The 20187-nt window shown below is 41.1% G+C and overlaps 1 protein-coding gene across 4 annotated transcripts in view; it reads left to right on the forward strand.

Annotated features, from left to right (window-relative positions):
• Nucleotides 1-20187, forward strand: part of STARD13 (StAR related lipid transfer domain containing 13) — a 307752-nt gene that overhangs the window by 185282 nt on the left and 102283 nt on the right. The gene's annotated exons all lie outside the window — the stretch shown is intronic.

The raw sequence follows: 20187 nt of genomic DNA on the forward strand, positions 1-20187 counted from the left end.
TATAAACCATGTGGTAGCTTAGGTGCTGAAGTTCGTCTTTTCCGACTTGCAGAGTAGTGTTACTGGCATCAGTACATCTGCTCCGATTGCTGCAGGTAAAGCCTCCCCGTGGTAAAGCACAGAGAGACAACAGACGATCCTCCAGTTAAAAACAAAGCACAAGCCCAGAGCAGCCAGAAGAAGCAGCTGGGATAACATCCTTTGGAAACAAGCATGCGTAACTGTCAGAGGATTAGAAAACTTGTCACATGTCCTTAAAAATAATTGCTGACTTGGCTTTCTGCAGCTGCTTATGCAGTTATCTAGGCAGTCATTACAGACGTATTGATTTTGGGTTTTTTGAATGTATATCTACAGCACTAAAGCTAAATGCAGGTTGGCTTCAGAACAAATCCTTTGGCCTGTGCATGCGATTTAAAATCATCTTCAGAATCATTAATGCAAATAAAAAAACTAAAACCGACTGGACGGATTTTTCCAGATTAAAAAGCAAATCAATACATAGTTTTGCATTGATCAGAGTTCTGCATAGCATCGTTTCCAAGAATGTTTCCAAAGTAGATGTGATCCTACATGCAGAAAAAGAGTATGTCTTGTATTTTTCATTAAAAAAAAAATCCTGAAGATAACAGTCACTTTCTTGACAGCTTGCAAAAACATGTTTGATTCTGCTAACTAGGGGCAGGCATAGAGTTCAGACAATTTACTGTCATATCTGGCAGATATCACAGAAATTGATGTGAGTTTCTGACCAGCAGCCGTTAAATGGAGTAGCTATTTCTGTGTGAGATTCTTTATATCCGTGGCTGTCAAACTCTGGCAGAAGTACAGTGATGTAGTGATGAAACTTCTGTTGCTTTTATAACGAAAACAATACATAATTCTTTGGCCAGCTTTTAAAAAAGATGAAAAAGATAGTTTCTTTGGCAATTAGGAAAAAGCAGTTGTTTGCAAGGCGGTCTCAGGAACTGGTCGTGTTTGAAGGATATTGGTCCTCACGGCAGCTCTGATTTCAGGAAGGATATTATGTCATTTTGTGTACCCAGTGTACAGCCTGGATTGAACGGAAAGAAAGGGTAATTTATGTCTCTCCAGGTTTATTTGAAAATGTTTTGGGTGCAATGCTAGTACCAGCTTAATTTTCAAGCATCAGCTGTGGATGAGATGGATCAACACAACTCCTCTACCTGTCGTGGTGCTGTTTAACATTCCTTAACATTTAACATTCCCTGTTGTAACCCATCGCCCATCAGCTGTCCAGGATAACCGAGGCTGCCAAAGCCACCCAGCGGTGCTGAGGCTTTTGAGAGGCTGAGTGGTGGGACAGAGAGAAGTTTCTAAGGTGCAACTTTTCTGCCTGCAGCTTGTTGCGTGGATGGTCAGTCTGTGGTGCTTTTCCACTGCTTTCTGACCTGTTCCACACAGAGCTGTGGGAGATGATGTTTGTATAGTGCCTTGATGATATGATATATGTTACAGTTCAAGTATATGAAATATTTGTGTATTTCAGATCACTAAGAATGTATTGTTTATTTCTTCACTTCTTTTATTGAGGGAAAACTGGGTCAGTTAAGCCTCAGTTCATTAGCAATAATGAAATTATGTGTGCAAACAGATGCTGATGTCTGTGTATGAGTCCATATGTGGGAATATACACATCTAGTGGAAAATCATATGCAAGGTACACATTTTTTGTACAGTGCTCCAACTACTGAATGGCAATTGTGTTGAAATAGCTGTGTTAGTAATATCAAAAATTTAAGTCTAGGCAGTATAATGCAGTCTGAAACATCCAGTTTACACTCTGGGTTAAACCCTAGATGCGTCAGAGTGACTGACAAGAATTTTGGGAGGGTTCACTGGGTCAGCATTTCTCCCTCTGTGCCCGCCATAGTCAGACTGTAAGCAGTGTCTGGGTTCGGCAGGCAGTCCCAGTCCCAGTCCCAGTCCCAGAGGGCACTGGAAGAGCACTGTAATATGGATGGAGGAACCAGCCTGTCCCTTTAGAGGTGAGTGAGTTTTATCCCATTGGCAAGTGGGATTCCTTACTAATGGAATGCCATAGAGCAGCTTGTCAAGAATGTATTGAAAAGTAAATCAGGAGATGCAAGATGAAAACCAAAACTTGCTTTCTGTCACCTGATTGAGTAAAGCATGTAAATAGTTATTTAGTGTCCTTGAATTTATATGTCCTTGAATCATGCATTTTAAGGCCAGTAAGACAATGCCTTGGAATGCTGCTACCCCAATTCTTGTGTTAGCACCTCCCCATCTAATAATGGTTTGAATTATAGCATATGTTTAGAAAAACATCCAGCCTGCATTTTAATATCGCTGGAACAGTGAATTCTGCCTGGTTAATTGCTCTGCTGAAAACAGATCTGCCACATGTTTAAGTGCTAAGCTGCCTTGGGGCTTGTTTGAATACCTGTACTCTACTTCTTGTGCAGATCTTTTTCAGTTGCTGGTTTTCCAACCAGAGGCACCCACAGTAGAAAACACTGAAGTTCTTAGATCAGAGATATTTTTCCTTAGTAAAAGGAATGGTTTACAGAATCACAACATATACGAAGTATAGAGCAGTCAAAGCTTCTGTTCCAGTATAGGAACCTGGTTCACTAACGCACTGCAATACGAAGTGTTACATATTCCTCTATCTTTTCAGTCATTAGCTGCATGTACTATTCCAAACAATGCTAAATTACTCTATCGTCTTGTGCAATACAACTTTTCTTCCTCCTTTAAAAACACATTTGCTGAAGAAGCTTTCCTTTGTATTTTCTTTTGGTGTTAGTTAAAAATAAACTAAATGAATCATTAGAGGAATTACACTATTTAATCATTTCTAAAAAGAAAACCACCACAAGGGAAATAAAAGGAACTAGACTGTTATTTTAATCAGATCATACTTTGAAAGTCCTAAATATTTGGTTTATGTACACCACTGACTCCTTGAGGCAGAAATGTGGTGGGCTGTGAATGTGAGTAGTAATTATCTGTCTGATATTAAATAGGTATTTTCAAAATGTGATCTTTTGATGATTCCCTTTTCCCCATAAGCCCGTTAGTTCCACGCTGAAGGGGACACATGCCTCAGCATAAAGGAACAGGGTGTAGCATGCTTGGTCTGAGGTATTTATTCAAAACATGTGTGCAGTAACTGTGTGAGAATTAATTAATGGTTACTCATGTTCTCTTTAAATAAATAAGGTGGTGACTTTCAAGAATTTATATTACATGAGTCACAAAGTTGTTATTTCTTTCAGAGTATATGGCTAAATTCAGTGGAGAACAGAAAATATAAAAAGTAGCTGTAAGTAAAAACAAATGAGGAATTAAGGTAATAGTCTAAAAATATTAAATTGAAATTGTTGACTGTGCAGCACAAGTAGAGTGTAAGTCAAGGTAAATGAAGCCACATCTGCCCCTGCACAGCTTAGCATAGCTGGTAAAGGAATGTCCCCATTCATCTACAGTAGAATTTGATTCTTAGACTGCACTTTCAATAAGAAAATAATATGAAGAAATAAATTAAAATAAGACAAATTCCTGTTCTCAGTGAGTAAATTCCTGCCCACAGTGAGTAACGCCCTGTGATTTGTCTCAGTTCATGTCTACAGGCAAGAGCAGTTGTCGAAAATCATTTAATGGGGCGATCTCAAAGCGTACTATAGCTTTTCAAGGCAAACCCTCTGTTCAACATTCAGCAGATATTTCATACTCTTATATGTTGCAAGTTCAGTTTTGATCTGAGTACCATTACCTCTGTGTCAGCTGCATTTGTCTGGTTTGAGCAAGCATTAGAGGTACAAACAAATGCTCGTTTCTGTCTACCGTCTTCCCTTTGGAGCTAGTCCAACAAGTTTTAGCCTTTTTTTTCTAAGCATGAGTACATTTTGTGGAAAGTGTTAAAAAGGGATGTGAGTGACTTGGCAAAAAAATTATGCATTTTATGTGAGTTTAAATTTCAACTGTTAATGTAAAACAAAGCAAGTATCAGCAATAGGCAGCTGTAATATACTCCCATACACAGAAGGAGAGCTTGGAGGTCATGTAAGTGAAAATGTTCTAGTCATAGTGTGCATTAAAAAAGCCTGGATCATGATCTGGATGTGTGCACACGCATGGAGTACTTGTCCATCCATGGAGATGGGAAATGGGATAAGATTATGTAATTAAAGACAGTGGCTTTGTTCAGACATACAAGAGAACAAAATATGGTTGTTCAGGCAACCCGAAGCATAGCATTTCCCATGTCCTGGATGCTGGCCACTTTTTACCTACACATGTTTAAACTTCATTGTCTCAACCCAGGAAAGCAAAAGATTAACCAACAAGATTCAGCCTTGGTGATAATGGTACAACTACCTACAACTACCACCACTCAGGTCATCTCTGACCAGTGCCAGTGACCTACTGCCTCTTGAGCTTGTGGGATGACTCCTGGCAGTAGCAATTGGCAGTTCCCGTTCAACCCCTGGTGCCTCCACTTGTGGTGGCCCCGTGTCCGCACCCCAGCCCAGGCACACAGGAGGGGACGGGGCTGGGCCTGGGGTGGCCCAAGGCACCATGGTGAGCATCCTCAGCTGCAGAGGCACCTCGCAGACCTCAGCTGGGACATGGTCTGTCACCCTCTCTGGTGTCAGACACGTGCGGAGCGGGCATGTGCTCACCGCAGTGGGATCTTTGGGTCCGTTAAACAATATCGAGTATTGATTAAGCCTGTGAAAACTGTGTTTCTTACGGTATCTGAAGATCCATTAGAAAGTGAGACCCCACGTCACATGAAGCTTCTTCACCATCATCTTTCCTCCCTCACGCACTCTCTTTCCTCAAGTCTTCGGCACTAAACTTCGAGAAACTAGAGTTTTTCAACTCAAATTGTAGGATTTCTTTAATTTTCTTTTTTTCCTAAACTTGTACTCTGAAACGGCTGGAGTATTTATGTGAAACTTTCACACAAAAAAATGTGAACATTCTCAGGGGTATTTATAAACTCCAAGTGCCCTGAGTTGTGTTTCTTTAAACAAACAAACAAACAAACAAACAAATAAATAATAGTGTGAAAGATGGCAGTCCAGCTAATTAAAATTTAACAAAGTTGTACCTCATAGACAACAGGACGGTTCAAAGAGAGAAACCTTCACTGGAGCCACTACCTGGCAAAGAGGTTCAAAAGCCGAAATTGTCAAGGTATGTGGTACATATCAAGAAATGCCCTGTGAGGTAGTGCAGATCAGACTCATTGATGACAGTGGTTCCTTCTGGCCTTATAACTTCACAGCCACTGAGTGTTGTGACACTTGGGTTGACACATGCAGGTTGGGCACCAAGAAGGAAATCTTGGCTCTTCTTTTAAGTCAGGGGACTTTTGCTCTCAATTTCACTGAAAGCGGGATTTCAGCCAAGGTGAAATCTTGACTTGAGACATTTTTGTTTCGAAATTGTTTGTGGTGAAATGAACAGCTGTAGTTGTGCTATATGTCTTCTGTATTGATCACTGAGGAGATTTTTAATTTTCGCATTAATCCTATTATATAATTAGAGCCAGTAATGTTAAAAGACATTTGATCCAAATAAATGCAGGATATATGCTCAATAAATGAATCATTAGTGTGATCATCATTGTATTTTTTTAGTTTAAATTTAGAAGAAGTAGTGATAAGTAACTGGGGTATATGAAATGCTACATAACAGAAGTAAAACAGAAATTACTCACAAAAATAGATTAATTAAAAAAATCTGTACGTAGCACTTTTGTTACTGGGAGACTCTTATGTCTGTATTTATACATAAATCCCTGAAAAGAAAGTGCAGTATTTGTGTGATGAGCACCATAAGTGTTAATTTAAAAAATCTGCAGTTTTAGGTTCAGGCAGATACTGTTTTTCTCTCTAGGCAATAGATCCTTATGGACATTTTTTCCTCCCTTTTTAGTTCAAATGCAAACACTATAAAGTCATTGATAGCATCTCAGCCATAGTCATTGTTTTTATCTTACTAGTATCGTACAATATTCTCAGATTTCTAGTTGTACTTAAACAAATACGTGAGCTGTTTCATATAGGGCATCACATATATTTAGATTAGTGTCTAAGCCTCTAATCCAAGGGACTGAGAAAACAGGTCCCTTGTAGTTAGGTTATTAGGCTATTCAACAATTGTCCATCCTTGAGTTTGTTACACCTTGCAATAACTGCTTATGAGGGTAAAATGCTGAATGATATGGCCTGTGGGCTTGATCCAGTATATGCTATTTGTGTAATTTCTTATTTACATGTATTTTATAGGTACGTGAATGTGGGCAGGTCAGTAAACCCTCATCCTCATGCCTTGTAAAACACTCAGGTGTGTGCTTTTGCTTACCAACCTGTTGAATTTCCCCTCAGGTTCAGTTCAGCAGGTCAGCTGAGCTTACTAGGGCAGATCATCACAACACTGACCGCACACCATCATGTGGTGGGGGAGAGGAGGGCTCGAGCACCTCGGGCTGGACCATTTAGAAGCTATTTAAGAGCAGACAGCATGATTCAGAGAACCTGGGAGCATTATGGCTTAGCTGAAAAGAATGCGCGTGACTCAGTCTGAAAACACGTTGTGGCTTTTCATCTCGCATCTGTTACAGGGCTGAGGAGGTTAATTCTACCAGGAGAAGAAAATAACTCCATAACACTTCAGGCTACATGGGGTTTTGACTAACGTAACACCCGCAGATGAGCAAAAGTTTCTGTCCTTGTGATAAGTTAAGTGAACTCAGAGAAATAACTTATTTTAAAATATGGGCTGCACAGTACATCTTAAGTAAATAATATCTGCCAAGTGTGGAAACTGCCTTGCTGGAACATACCAGACGCTTTGCTTTCCACTCAAAGTCCTTTGCCAAAGAAGGACTCAGCCCTGCAACTTACTCAGTTGAATCTTCCTCTGTACTAAAGGAGCAAAATAATAAATCCTAATAATGTCAAGTGGTATTGTTTTAATGAGCTAGATAGTAAAGGCCTTTGGCAATAGTTGTGCTCTCTTTTAATAGGATTGTGGTTAAGGAAGGTCTGTTTGTGTGAGCAAAGTTTTCAGGATCTGGAAGCAAAATTTGTGTATATATATATATATATATATATATTCATTGTTGTCACTCTCATTTAGTCCTAATGGCCTAAAACGTATCTGACTTTTTCCCCTTAATTTGTCACCAGTGTCCTTCATGGTTTGTTTATTTTATCGATTGTGCTGTACTAATTTGTCGTTCTCCATCACTTGAGTGGTTTAGGAATATGGAAAAAAGCAGCAAGTTCAAAGTGGACCACATCTCTAAATTTGATTGTAGCTCTTATCCTCTTTAACCACAAACACAAACCTGCCAGTAACCCCTGCCCCCAAACCTGCCGTCTTTCTGGGAGATTTCTCAGCTTCCTTCTTGAAGTCACATTTGCAGGAAAATATGACACCCTCTCATTAAGGAAAGGCATTTCCTTAAAGGCTGCAGCACAGCTTTTACTGCGGAATGTGTCCAGAAGCAAGGATGACTGAACAGCTTTTACTCTTCTCTAACAAGGGACCTGCCACCTCTGCAAGCCCCCCAGCACGGCCTGAATCCTGACATTTTTCTCTAGATCCCTGACAACTCTTTCCACTGCCTTACTATACGCATCCTTTGGGCCAATACTTCAATGTGGATTATCCCTGTAACCCACAAACTTCTGCTTGAAGACATTAGGTGTTAACACATCATGTTCCTGTGTTGGTACTAGGCTCACGGCAGTAAAATGTCCCCCTAAGTCTGAGTGGGCCTGTCTGTACCGCTGAATAAGAGGCATGGGAGATGAGTTGGACTAACCCCATCTCCACTGAGCAGGTGACTCCCTGGCTCTGTTTTGGCCTTCTCCAGATAACTCAACCCTGAGCAAGTTTATGGGAGAGAGGACTAGTCCTAGGTAGTGTGAACGTGAGCCGAGCAATGCCACTTGATCAAGGAGTCAGGCAGTCTTTCATTGGGCAGTGTAAGTGTAACCACTCTTTCCACTGCCCCAGGAGATATAACATGAGGAGAAACCTTGCTCCACAGGTCTAAAAATCTAAACATTAATGTTTTGGTACTATTTACCCCAAGAAAGGTAAACATTTCTTGCTGTAGTACAATTTTTAATGCTTTGAAGTTTCTGAAGAAAGTATGCAAAAGTAGATGTATCTTATTGTGAACTGCCTTTCCAGTCCTGCATAAATGCAGAAGTAAATTCTGTTAAAAAGATGACTACTGAAGTCTTTTTCATTATTTCATACTGTGCAGCAGACAGTTCACATTAGCTAACCACAACCCTGTTCTTTTGAAATCAATATCCCAAATTTGTGTAAAATCAGAACCTGCAAAGACTAGTCCAAGTACTTAGACCGTATTGCTCATCCCCATAACTGCAGCATCATTGAGCATCCTTTCACTGTACCTAAGACTTGAAAAGGGACCAAAGATGTAAGGTGACTCTGGATTTGAGAAGGAAGAAGTGTTTCTGTCAACACTGGGTTTGCACAAGCGTAGGACTTGTGTGAAAGGCACAGTCCTCGTGCATCCTTTTAGCTTCAGGAAGCGACAGAACGATTAGTTTTTCCTAGTCTCCAACTGGTATGGGAGTGGGAGGCCGGACAGGACAAGGCTCTTAGAACTGCACAATGTGGTATTTCATAATATCTTTGGCAAACTCAAATGTTCTGTGGCATGAATCTAAGTTTTGTGTCTTTAATTGCATCTGGTGGTGGCAGCTGAATATCTAATCATTCTGTAACTTCAAAGATAATGGCTTTCTCTTCCTGCAAACATTTATCTGAGAGGGATAATGTGAAATCCAAAAGTTAATGCTTGGCACTGACAGTGAGGCAGTAAGTCCTTGGCTTCTAATTTTTTTCCTCTTTCTTTTCATTTTTACAGCTATATTTATAGATATTTCTGAGGACTTTTTGAAATTGCCATTCTGTCGGTTTCACTTCCTTAAAAGCATGGTGGTCTTCCTAGGTCTTATCCAAAGTTAAAAGGGGTTTCTTTTCTTTTAAATTCAGTAAGAATTGGACTATACCTGTTTTAAAAGTCCCTTCCAAATTATTCAGCATTAAAATTCTGATTCTGCATTAAAATTAGACATCCATGCCAAAACCCAAGCCATTGCAGCAAAAGCTGCATTTCATACCACTGCCTGAGTGATGTAGCTTGTATCAAATAATACTGGCACTGATTCATGGCCAGGATTATTATACCTTCATCCAGCACTTCGTGCTGAAAGCCAGAGCTGTCTCCATCCCACCGCTGGCTGTTCAGACATTGCATGAGTGGTGCTACCCAAGGGAATGCGTGGCTGTGGATCCCCTCTGAGATGCTTCAGGCCATCCCTCCCCAGCAGCTCACGACTCTGACGTCCTCGTCAAGGGGCCATGGGTGCTGGCGGGAGGTGATGAGCTGCTCTTGCACTTGCACGTATGCCACGGGGTTTGTCTGTTCAGACCAAGAACGATCTATTCACCAGCAGCTTCTGAAGGAAGGAAAAAAATTCCCGTGACATTTTAATTCGCTTTTATGCTGAGCTATTTTTAGATATTACTGCTGCCAGTCATGTCAAATTCTTTGTGTCTTTTGAGTTTTCGCTGAGCTGCATAATAAGCGTTTCAGCTCCCTGGTGCATAATGGTGGTGTTATTTGCTGAAAGTCTTATTATTTCAAGTGGTCTCTTATCTGAAGATCAATTCATTAGTTCTGTCCTCTGAAGTTTAAGAGGAAACAATTGCAGCTGCTAAAAAAAGGTCTAAAATGAACTTTTTTTTCAGTAATACTTATTTTCTCTGATATCGGGTTCTGAAAGTCTATTTTAAGACTGACAAAGTGGTTGATCCATATTTCAAGGCTGTAATCTGGCTTCTGACGTTGTTAAGCTGGGTGAGAGAACTGGACTATTGTCGAGGGAAATTTAGTATCTTTTCTGTTAGTTGGATTGTATATTCAGTCTGAGATTGCAAACCACTTTGTACCTCAGGTGCTCATGGAAAGCCAACAGCAATGAGGGCTGTGAGGAGGGGTCACTTACATTCCCATTAGCCCTGTTGTGCATTGCTATGTCCCATGTTTGCTAGTCCAGAGGCCACTCCTGACACAGAAGGGGTGGCCTAGAGCCCAGTATGTGTCCCAAAACCCACCCGTGAGGTATTGCTGTGGCTCCGTCACTGCTGGCAGCCAAGCTTGCTGGGGAATGGAGCTCAGGTGCTTGCACATGAGACATATATTCTGATATGAGAGCAGAGTAAGATAATCTAAGATGATTGGAATACAGTGTAGAAGCTGAACAACCAAAGTTTGCCTGGGTCTATCTCTTACCTATCTATCTATCTATCTATCTATCTATCTATCTATCTATCTATCTATCTATCTATCTGTATAGATATTTCTATATGTATTTAGATAATTTTATAAGCTTAAAAATTAGATTTCTGAGGGCACTAGACACTTTAAGTACAAAGATTTAAACAGTTCACCACTGCTGGAAGTTGCAATGACTGGGAGTGTTCTCCTCCTCCCATAGCGTAGAGCGCGCTGCTCAGTAACCAGACCCAGCAATCTGCCCTCATCTTTCTGCAAGATATCCTGTCAGCTCTTAAAGGTGTGAAACAAATACAATTCTGTAGTCATTTAACTGTTTTATACAGAAATTAAGATTTCAAAAAGTATCGAAATCAATAGTTTTGCCCCATGTCGTTTCACCATCCTGCTTTTCTTTATTCTGACAGTACTCTGGCACAGGTCTCAGGAGAGTTTCATTCATTAGCGCTCTGATAACCTCCGGTTAGGACCACTGGCCACAGCTGCTCTAGGCATGTTCATCTGCATTGGTTCTACAAAGAACTGCCTGCAAAACGTATGATGTGGAAAAAAAAGTGGATATTACTTTATCATAGCCCTGATTTGGGTATGATTCCTACTTCCTACTTGGTATTTTGAAGTAGTCACGCCCTGCCATCAGAGGCTTTGATTAAAACCAATTATTTTTCCATAATGATGCACACATAAGTTATTCAAGAAACTATTCACTTAGTTGACTTTAACCGGGTAATTATGTGTTGATCAGAAATGGCTCAGACCTTTGAAGTCGCATTGTTCTAGAAAATTGTGTTTTGAACCACTTCTGTAGAAGACTTTGTTAAAGAAAAAAACTGCATCGCTGTTGGACTCCCGTTGGGCGTAGGGCCTAGAGTTGTACAAGCAGGAAGAGAGTCGTGTCCTGTCACCATGTGTGAAGTTACATGAGAATTAGGAAGGCTGTAGTCTAAAATCCTGGACATATCCCATTTTAAGGCTTTAATGAGGACCAATATAAAACTACTGGCATTTTAATTGTAGCTCTACAGAGCCATTTACTGCCCACACTGGCAGGGCTTTTTACATCTCCATGGTATCTGCTGACTGGTACTGAAAGCAGAAAGTTTTTCAAAACATGCTGGTCCCAATAAAGAGAGACTGTAGCTTTTAAAATACAAGATGAATACACGTTATACAGAATTTTAAGGATAAGGATACAACTGCTTGTGCTCCTATGTTTTCTTGTTCAGCAAAACATTTATGTTATTACAATGCTTTCTTCCTCCTCAGCTGACACTTAACAATTTTCTGGTCTAAACTACTGCCGTGCAGTTTGTTTTGTAGAAAATATGGAAAACTGAAATAAAAGAATAATTGTCTTTAGTGAATGTTCAGTAGAGATGTTCACAATGCCTTTAAAGAGAATAAAAAATGGCCCACCAATTTTTTAAAAGTATTCCTTCTTGACTATGTAGCAGCTGGAAAACTATAGCAAGTTTTAATTATCTTCAGAAAACAAAAAGCTCTTGCCAACACACGCTGGTTATTATCAGCAGCTGCTGTATGCTGACATCCCCTTTCAGCTCATATGAGGCTCAGCTGTCTTAAACAATCATTGTAAAATGTAAAATAGATTTATAGTGATGATCATTTCTTGTTAGATACTTAACTACTGATGTAATTCGTACTGAATTTAGGTTCACATCTTTGTTTAAGCTGTAATAAAACTATATAAAGTCACGATTAATGTTTCATGTCAGAGGTGTAAGTAACATGCAACAGGAATTTAAAATACTGAACTGCAGTGCTTTTTTAACAATTTATTAAGAAGAATCAAATTCCCTGTCGTCATGGTTTTAACATTTGTATAAAAGTAAAATTTGACTTTCTGCCTTTGAGTAACAATTACTACAACTTTATGGCAATGAAAAAGATGCAAATCAATTTGCTAATTCAAACAGAGATCTTTATCTTTTACATGTCATCCTTCTATTAGCAGAAGTGGAGATCTTTATGGCAGTGGCTCTTCTCAAATCAGTTGTTGCGATTTTGTTTATTGCGTAATTGAGAAGTGTTTGGTTTTTTGATGACATTAACACATTCTTCAGAATCTGAAACACCAAGAAATGCATATAACATCTATACTTCAGTGTCCTGTAGAAAGACACGTAAGTGTTGTAGATTCTTTGTCAATATATCTAGAGCTTTCATCTTCACACTGGAAGACTTGTGATGAACTCAATTTTCTCTTACTTTATACTCTCTGTGACCTCTTATAATTTTGTACTGACAAAGTAAGTACAAAAGGTATCAAGCAATCTGTAAAATTTTTTGTTTAGTCATTGGCACCAAGGTAATTTCATACCCTTTCTTGTTGACATGAGCGATGGACTGAGATTTGACAGTTTCTAGTCTGAAGTTTAACCTGGAGGGAAAGTGTTACATTCAGCAGGCTGGACTCTTGACATTTTAAGGAGTTCTTCAATATGGATTAAAAATATGCATGAGGCTCCACATAGTTGTATTCTACTGAAAAGATTATTTACTTTGGGGCTTGTGTTTTCACCTTATCTGTTTTTTAATCAAATTACAATCTACTGAAATACAGTCCAAATTCTAGTTTTAAGTAGTACTCAGGTGATGTTCACTCCTAGAAAACAGTTGGTTTACATAAGGCTATATGCTGTCTTCACACCAGCTATGTAAGGTAAGCTTTTCTTTGCTGTCTCAGAGACTCAAAGTTCAGATCCCTGCACAGATCCCAGCAAAGAAAAACACTGTGCTGAAACAAAATAGCTATAGCTTTCAGGCAAATAACCTGTGCAGAGGCATCACAGAGGTCTCATGAAGTGCAAAAAATACACCTGGTTGTAGTCTAGTGTTCAGAAACCATGACTGCTGGAGTGGTAGCAGTCTAGTTCACTGAAACTTATTAAAACCTCCAAAACATCAATGAACAAGAACCTCCCAGGCATTGATACCAAAGACTTTAGAGGGTGGAAGAGACACTGCGTTAATTAGTTAGATCAGGTTGCTCAGGGCCTTGTCAGGTTTAGTTCTGAGTATCTCCAAGGACTGACATACCACAACTTCCACAACACCTGTGGGCAACTTGTAGCAGTATTTGACCACCTTCATGGTGAATTTTCTTTTCCTTTATATCTAATTGGGTTTACAATGCTGCAACTTGTTTCCATTGCGTTTCATCCTACAGCTGTGTCATTCTAAAAAGAGCCTGGCTCCACTTTCCTGTTAAGTAGATGAAGACAGCAATAAGCTCTCCTAGCCTTAGCCTTTTCTTCCTAAGGCCGAACAAACCTAGATCTGCTAGCCTTTCTTCCTATGTCAAGTGCTTCAGCCCTTTGACCATCTTTGATGACCCTCTGCAGGGCTTACTCTGGTATGCCCCTGACTTTCTTGCACCGAGGAACCCCAAACTGGACAGAATAGTCTCACAAGTGTGGATTAGAGAGGAAACATCATTTACCGTAATCCGCTGGCTACATCCTTTCTAACCCAGTAGCCCAGTATGACAGTGGCTTCCTTGGCCACAAGGGCACACTGCCTGCTCATGTTCAATCCAACAGGACCCTGGAGTTCTTTTCTGCAAGGGCCTTTCCTGTCCAGTTAGCCCCAGCCTGCCCTGTTGCAGAAGGTTGTTCCATCCCAGCTGCAGGACTTTACGTTTGCCTTTGTTGGATGGTATGAGATTCCCATCAGACAATTTCTTCAGCCTATCAAGGTCATGTTGAAGAACAGTCCTCCAGCGTATCAACCACTTCTTCACAGTTTGGTATCATCCACAAACTTGCTGAGAATGTACTGTATTCCATCATCCAGGTTGTTAATAAAGACATTAAACAGTATCAGTCATCTTGTCAATCCCTGAAGGATGCCACTAGTAACCAACCACCAGGTGGACTTTGTGCTGCTGATCACAAACTGTGAGACCAGTGGTCCAGCCAGAAGTCACCCACATTATTTATCATTCACTAACCACGTTTGGTTATAAGGATACTGTGGGAGACAAAGTCAAAGACAAGTCTGCTTGTTCTGTCTCCTTCTCTAACAACCACCAGAGAACAGCCCATTGGTTATGGCCTATTTAACACCATGTCTATGAATGACCCAAGTTCAAGATCTTGCTCACATTCCTATGGCATAAGCAACAGTCAATCTCCATAGACCTTCCAGTTCTGTAAGGTACTCCGTATTGTGCCCATAATTCATTGAATGAAACCAACCTGCACTCTTCAAATAGGAAAATGTGATGAAAGCAAAGAAAAATACATTGACTCTGCAGCCTTGTTTAGTTGTGATTTGTCTCGGTAAGCTGTTGATGTGTATTCAGTCAAGTCCAACGAGCTGATGCCATTTAAATTAAACTGTTTTATACCAGCCTGAGGAGGTACGGATTAGTTCAAGAAGATACGGGGCAAAGGAGAGATGCAGGGTGAGATAACAGGGGAGCGGCAGGTCTGCTCCACCCTTCCTAGTATCATTGCTTCCCGTGTTCAGCACGAGGTGGGGCCGTGCTGGCAGAACAGCCACAACTGAGATCAAATATAAAACAAAGCAGGGGTAAGGAGACACACAAGATGGGTCACTGCTGTCTCTACTGCAGGAGATGGAGGAGTCCACCAAAAATATCCAGGGCTGCTGAATCAGAAGTTGTTTTTCACCCCGACTTCTGAGTCTTATTCTTGCCAGTGGCAATGGAGAGCTGTTTCTGAACTGCTATTACCTATCCAGTGTTACAAGTATGACTCAGGTAAATGAGGGCAAGTACATGCAGGTCTACTGCAGGGATGTACACATAAGAAAATGAATCTGCACGGTTTTTTATTCCTGTGAAAACAGAAGAGTTTGTGGACCTAAAAATAGTCATCTACCTATTGTTACCTACCTTTTTTTATATCCTCTGCCCCAGTTCTTATCAGTATAGGAAAAACAAAAATCCCAGATAACAAATGCATATTAAAAAATTGCTTACTTATTTTTTCTAGCAAACATTTAAAAGACCATCACAGATTTTTTTTAAATGATTAGGTTAATTAACTTAGCCAGATAAATAGTTTTACTGGTTTTTGCTATTGGTGGCTTCAATAATAAGGTGAGTCATTCATTAAAAAAAGGCTTAAGGGATTTTGGCCTGAAAAGGCCCCAAGGACTGTAGATTATAAGGAGTTAACTGTGATTCTGCATCTAGAAAACCTGAAAGACCTTACTAGAGTCTCCTCTTAATTGGAATGTTTTGTACCACATCAAAAACTAGAAACAGTTCCCACTGGCTAGCAAAAATAATAAAGCAAAAGAAAAAAGCAGTAACACCGATGCTTACTATTTATTATGAGTGGTGCTGTGGGTTTTCAAAGTAAAGCATGGCTTTAAAGATGTATTTTTTGAACAATCCTGAGCCTCTTCCCCAGACCATTTGAAACCCTTGAGGTAAGCAGAAGTGACAGGTGTTCAGCACCCCTTGAAAACGTTGGTAGCAACCCTGTAACGTGGGATCTGTAGCTGTTATTGCAATTTGAAGATCAGAAGATGGACACAGCAAAGCTCAGAGATTTTGATAGAAGATAGGTGGTAACAGAGCAGCAAAGCCAGAGCAGCAATTCCAGGCTCCCTGATGCCGTGTTCAAGCACACTAGATCACACTACCTTGCCGGAACAGGGTAACATACAGAAGGCATACTAGCACTAAAATATTATGATTCCACTTATTTCATGGGGCATTTCACCTCCAGTTCTTTCCAAAGGAATTAGCAAAGATACTGTTGTGGCAGCAGCGAGGTGACAGATGTGACACCTGTCAGGCACATAGCATCTCTGCAGGTCTGTAAGATGGTACAGTCAGGACAGGCAGCTGGCGTGGAGCACCCTGGGGGCAATCTCTGACCTGTTTTAGAAATGGCAGCACATAACACCTCTTTCTTATAACCAAACTGAAACTATAGCCAGAATTATATCTGTCAAACACCTGAATGAAGCTTCTTGGACTTATAGCAATATCAGTAATGGGTTTGAGTCTCAGAGTGCGCAGGGCAAGGGCTGGGGCTGGTTCCTGCAGGGCTGGCCGTGACCTGGGTGCTGGTCTGGAGAAGTGAGCAGCTCGCCTGTCAGCCCCTTGCACGGGGCAATGTCACGGGACATGTCGTCCAACCCAAATGCACGTTCTTGCTAAAAGGGGTGGTTTTGTCCCTGGCCACTTCTCTCCCTTGGATTGAGTCTGGTAAAACTGCAGCTGTAGGAGGGCTTGGATGAGGTTGTTTACCCAAAAGAAAACAAATGATTGTACTTATGTGGTTTTATTACAAGGGAAAATAAGTAGCATGGGATGGGACTGCCTCTTTTAATGTCAATCAGCAGCATTACTGAATTAAGACTGTAGCTACACAAGCAATGTAGACAGAGACAAAAAGGCACCTCGGTGTATTGGATTTGTTTGCACATTTCGAATGTGTCCTTATTTCATAATTCAGCAGAATTACTTTAAATAGACTTTTCAAAGCATCTTAGCTGGAAATGTAATTAAAACACAGCAAGGTTATGCATAGAACAAATTTAAAATCTTTGTTCCACATTCGTTTACAAAAATACAACATAAAATCTTGGTTTTGTTTGCCTGGATTGTACTGCCTTTGTTATCTGTGGTACGCTGATGTTTGCAACTTTCTTGATCACTATTGGAAAGCAGTGTTATTAAACACAGTCTCTTATTCTTAACAAAAGTTCCCTAGAAACTGGCAGGGCTAAAGGATTTAAAGGTCTCGTTCTGAAATGCAGATCATATCTTTTTATTAAGAATTTCTTCATGGATATTGGAAATGTAAAGTTGACATTTCAAGGGAGATACGTGCAAGCAAAGCACACAGCACTCAGGCAGCGGAAAGCCAGATTCTCCTGGCATTATTCATAAAGAAAAATATTGGGAGCTCATGTGAATCAGCAGGTAGGAGGTTGCGATGTGCCAGTAATAAATATCGTAGTACTCTTGAGCATGCTTGGGAAATGCAGAGATTCAGAATGGGTCTTAGCTCTTCGTTTAATTGCTTATCTTTCTACTAGTCTGATTTTTCTCCTCTGTTTGCTTTACTTTCTTGCCTTATCGCTCTCCACCACAAGAAATAACAACACAGATTTTGGCCCCATATTTTGCATCTGCCTACAGAGATAACTTTCTGTAACTGCCATTTTCATTTTGGTATTTTCCCCTTCCTTATCACACTACACACATGCTACCTCTTCCAAATCTCCTTACAAAGTATACTAACACTGTGCCTTTACATATTTGACAGAAGTCTAGTGTGCATAAGATCACTGATGAATAAAAAGAAGCTGTCTAAACAAAAGCTTCATATTTATTTTCAATTTATGTGTATTTTATTTCAGTGTTTATGCATATTTTAATTTGGTTGCAGAGCTGGCTTGTATAGTTGCCTCATTCACCTCTTTTTTTCTTCTCATGCCTCCCTACTCTGTAAACAAAATGAAATGGAAATAGGCCCATAAGCTGATCATTTAAAAAAAATCACAGATTCAGAATGTGTTCATTATATATCCACTCTAGCTAAAAATATGCAGGTTTATATTTGGGAGCCTACTTTGCTGCACATTTACAAATCAGAGAGATGAACACTCGTCTCCAGACACAATCATGAGCAAAAATAACACGTTCCCAACTTGATGTCATTTGAGGAGGCTGTAGTAAGAATTCCCCAGCAGCTAGGAAAGCAGGACTGGGTGCATGACAGCAGTGCCAGAGCTTCCCTGACAGAGGGGAGGGAACTCAGGGCGAACCTCTGGACATCCCTTTGGGTGGCCATGTGCTGTTCTGAGCAACAAACTGACCCTACAGGGACACTACCAGACAGGCAACACGAAAATTTCCTCATTTCCTAGGGTTTAGGTGATTTACTGCATTCAAGGTGTTCTCAGTTCTTTTTGCTTTAGACAAGTGTGGTTTCTTGTCCATTGCTTGTTCATGTGCCCTGGCCCTGGAGCAGTCCAAGAAGTGATCATACCTGTAGGAGTATGGCTGCTTGTGAATCACACGCAGTCATATTCAGTTGCTATAATAACAAATGTGGAATTAAAGCTCACAGAAGGTACACTGAATTAAGGATTCTAGTCTACCCTGTACACATTCTAAGACATGTGCAATAAGCCATGATACAGCTATACAAACATAGCGTATATGCTCAATATGCCCTGAATAACTTCCCTGTGTCACAGAGATGAAACACATCTCTGGAAGAAACTTTCTACTGTTGACTTTGCACATGAGTATTTTGGAAGCACTCCAGCAGCAAGGCATCCATCAGTCATCTGTTTCTTCTCCTCTCCTGCAAGGTTTATTGCCGCTTCCACCCGTGAATGTCCCAGCTCAAACCCATGCAGGAGATCCTGCTCTGCCCTGTGTACACCCAAGGACAGCACTCCAGGAGGTGTGTCCCAGATGTCTCTTAGCACTTTGGCAGCTTGACCCCTCGATAAACCGTGTGGCAGTTTATTGTGGGGCACCGTGGCTGTTCCCATTGAGCTTTTGGGTAACACGGTAAATGAAGAGCCTTGGGCTGTGCACCCTCCTCCTTTCTGAGTGTGGTAGCTATGGCCAGGCGTGGAGCCAGTGCACAGAGGTGGGTTGGGCTGCAGTGGGCTGCACTGTCCTTGCAGCATAGTGTAGAATCATCAGATCATAGAATCGTTTTGGTTGGAAGGGACCCTTAAGATTATCAAGTCCAACTGTTAACTTAACACTGGCACTAAACCATGTCCCTAAGAACTCCATCTATACATCTTTTAAACACATCCAGGGATGGTGGCTCAACCAGTTCCCTGGGCAGCCTGTTCCAGTGCCTGGCAACCCTTTCCGTGAAGAAATTTTTCACCATATCCAACCTCCTCTGGTGCAACTTGAGGCCATTTCCTCTTGTCCTATCACTTGCTACTTGGGAGAAGAGACCAACCCCCTCCATGCTACACCCTCCTTTCAGGTAGTTGCAGACAGCGATCAGGTCTCCCCTCAGCCTCCTTTTCTCCAGGCTGAACAGCCCCAGTTCCCTCAGCCGCTCCTCATCACACTTGTGCTCCAGGCCCCTCACCAGCTTCATCACCTCCTCTGCACTCGCTCCAGCACCTCAGTGTCTTTCCTGTAGTGAGGGGAGTACAGTGTAGATACGGTGTAGGAGATACTTGTGGGGTATTACAGAGTGGCTTGTGACCCGAGACAGACATGGTGAGATCACGAGCACTGAACACTGACAGGACGGCCAGGGCGGCAGCTGTTGCCTGTTGCAGCCACTGTGGCACAGCTGCACACAGACAGGAATGTCTGGCGCGAGGGAGCACGCCAGTGAGGGGATTACACCGTCATGGAGATTAAGACAACCAGGAACTCATCAAGTAGTTTTGCATAAGTCTCTTGAGGTTAGCTAGAGGCAACTGTGCAGATGTAGGTTTTGAACATCATCCCAGCCCAGAAGTTAGGTGCCGTCACTCAAATATGACAGGTTTAAATAGTGGTTTTAATGAACGGCTGCCTTCGTGCTAGAAGTGGATGAGCAGTGTCCCTGTGGGGATTTGAGAGAGGAGCCAGGGATGATGAACATGGCTAGTATGTAAGATACTATTTGCCCCAAGAAGAGTTAGTTCTGCTGCATTGGGCTGGTGGTGGCATAATTTGTTTGCCTTGAGGAGCGCATTGTTATTATGTAATGGATTGCAGACATAAGGTAGCCACAAAAGCAGGTAGGAGAGGATCTGCTGGCAATTCGCATGGTGGTAACATGACCGGGATATCTGCCATTTACCTATTCGAGGAGAAGGAATCTCCTTTTGCTCTGAAGAGAATAATT

Source organism: Caloenas nicobarica, chromosome 1 (assembly GCF_036013445.1).
Source record: "Caloenas nicobarica isolate bCalNic1 chromosome 1, bCalNic1.hap1, whole genome shotgun sequence".
NCBI lineage: Eukaryota > Metazoa > Chordata > Aves > Columbiformes > Columbidae > Caloenas > Caloenas nicobarica.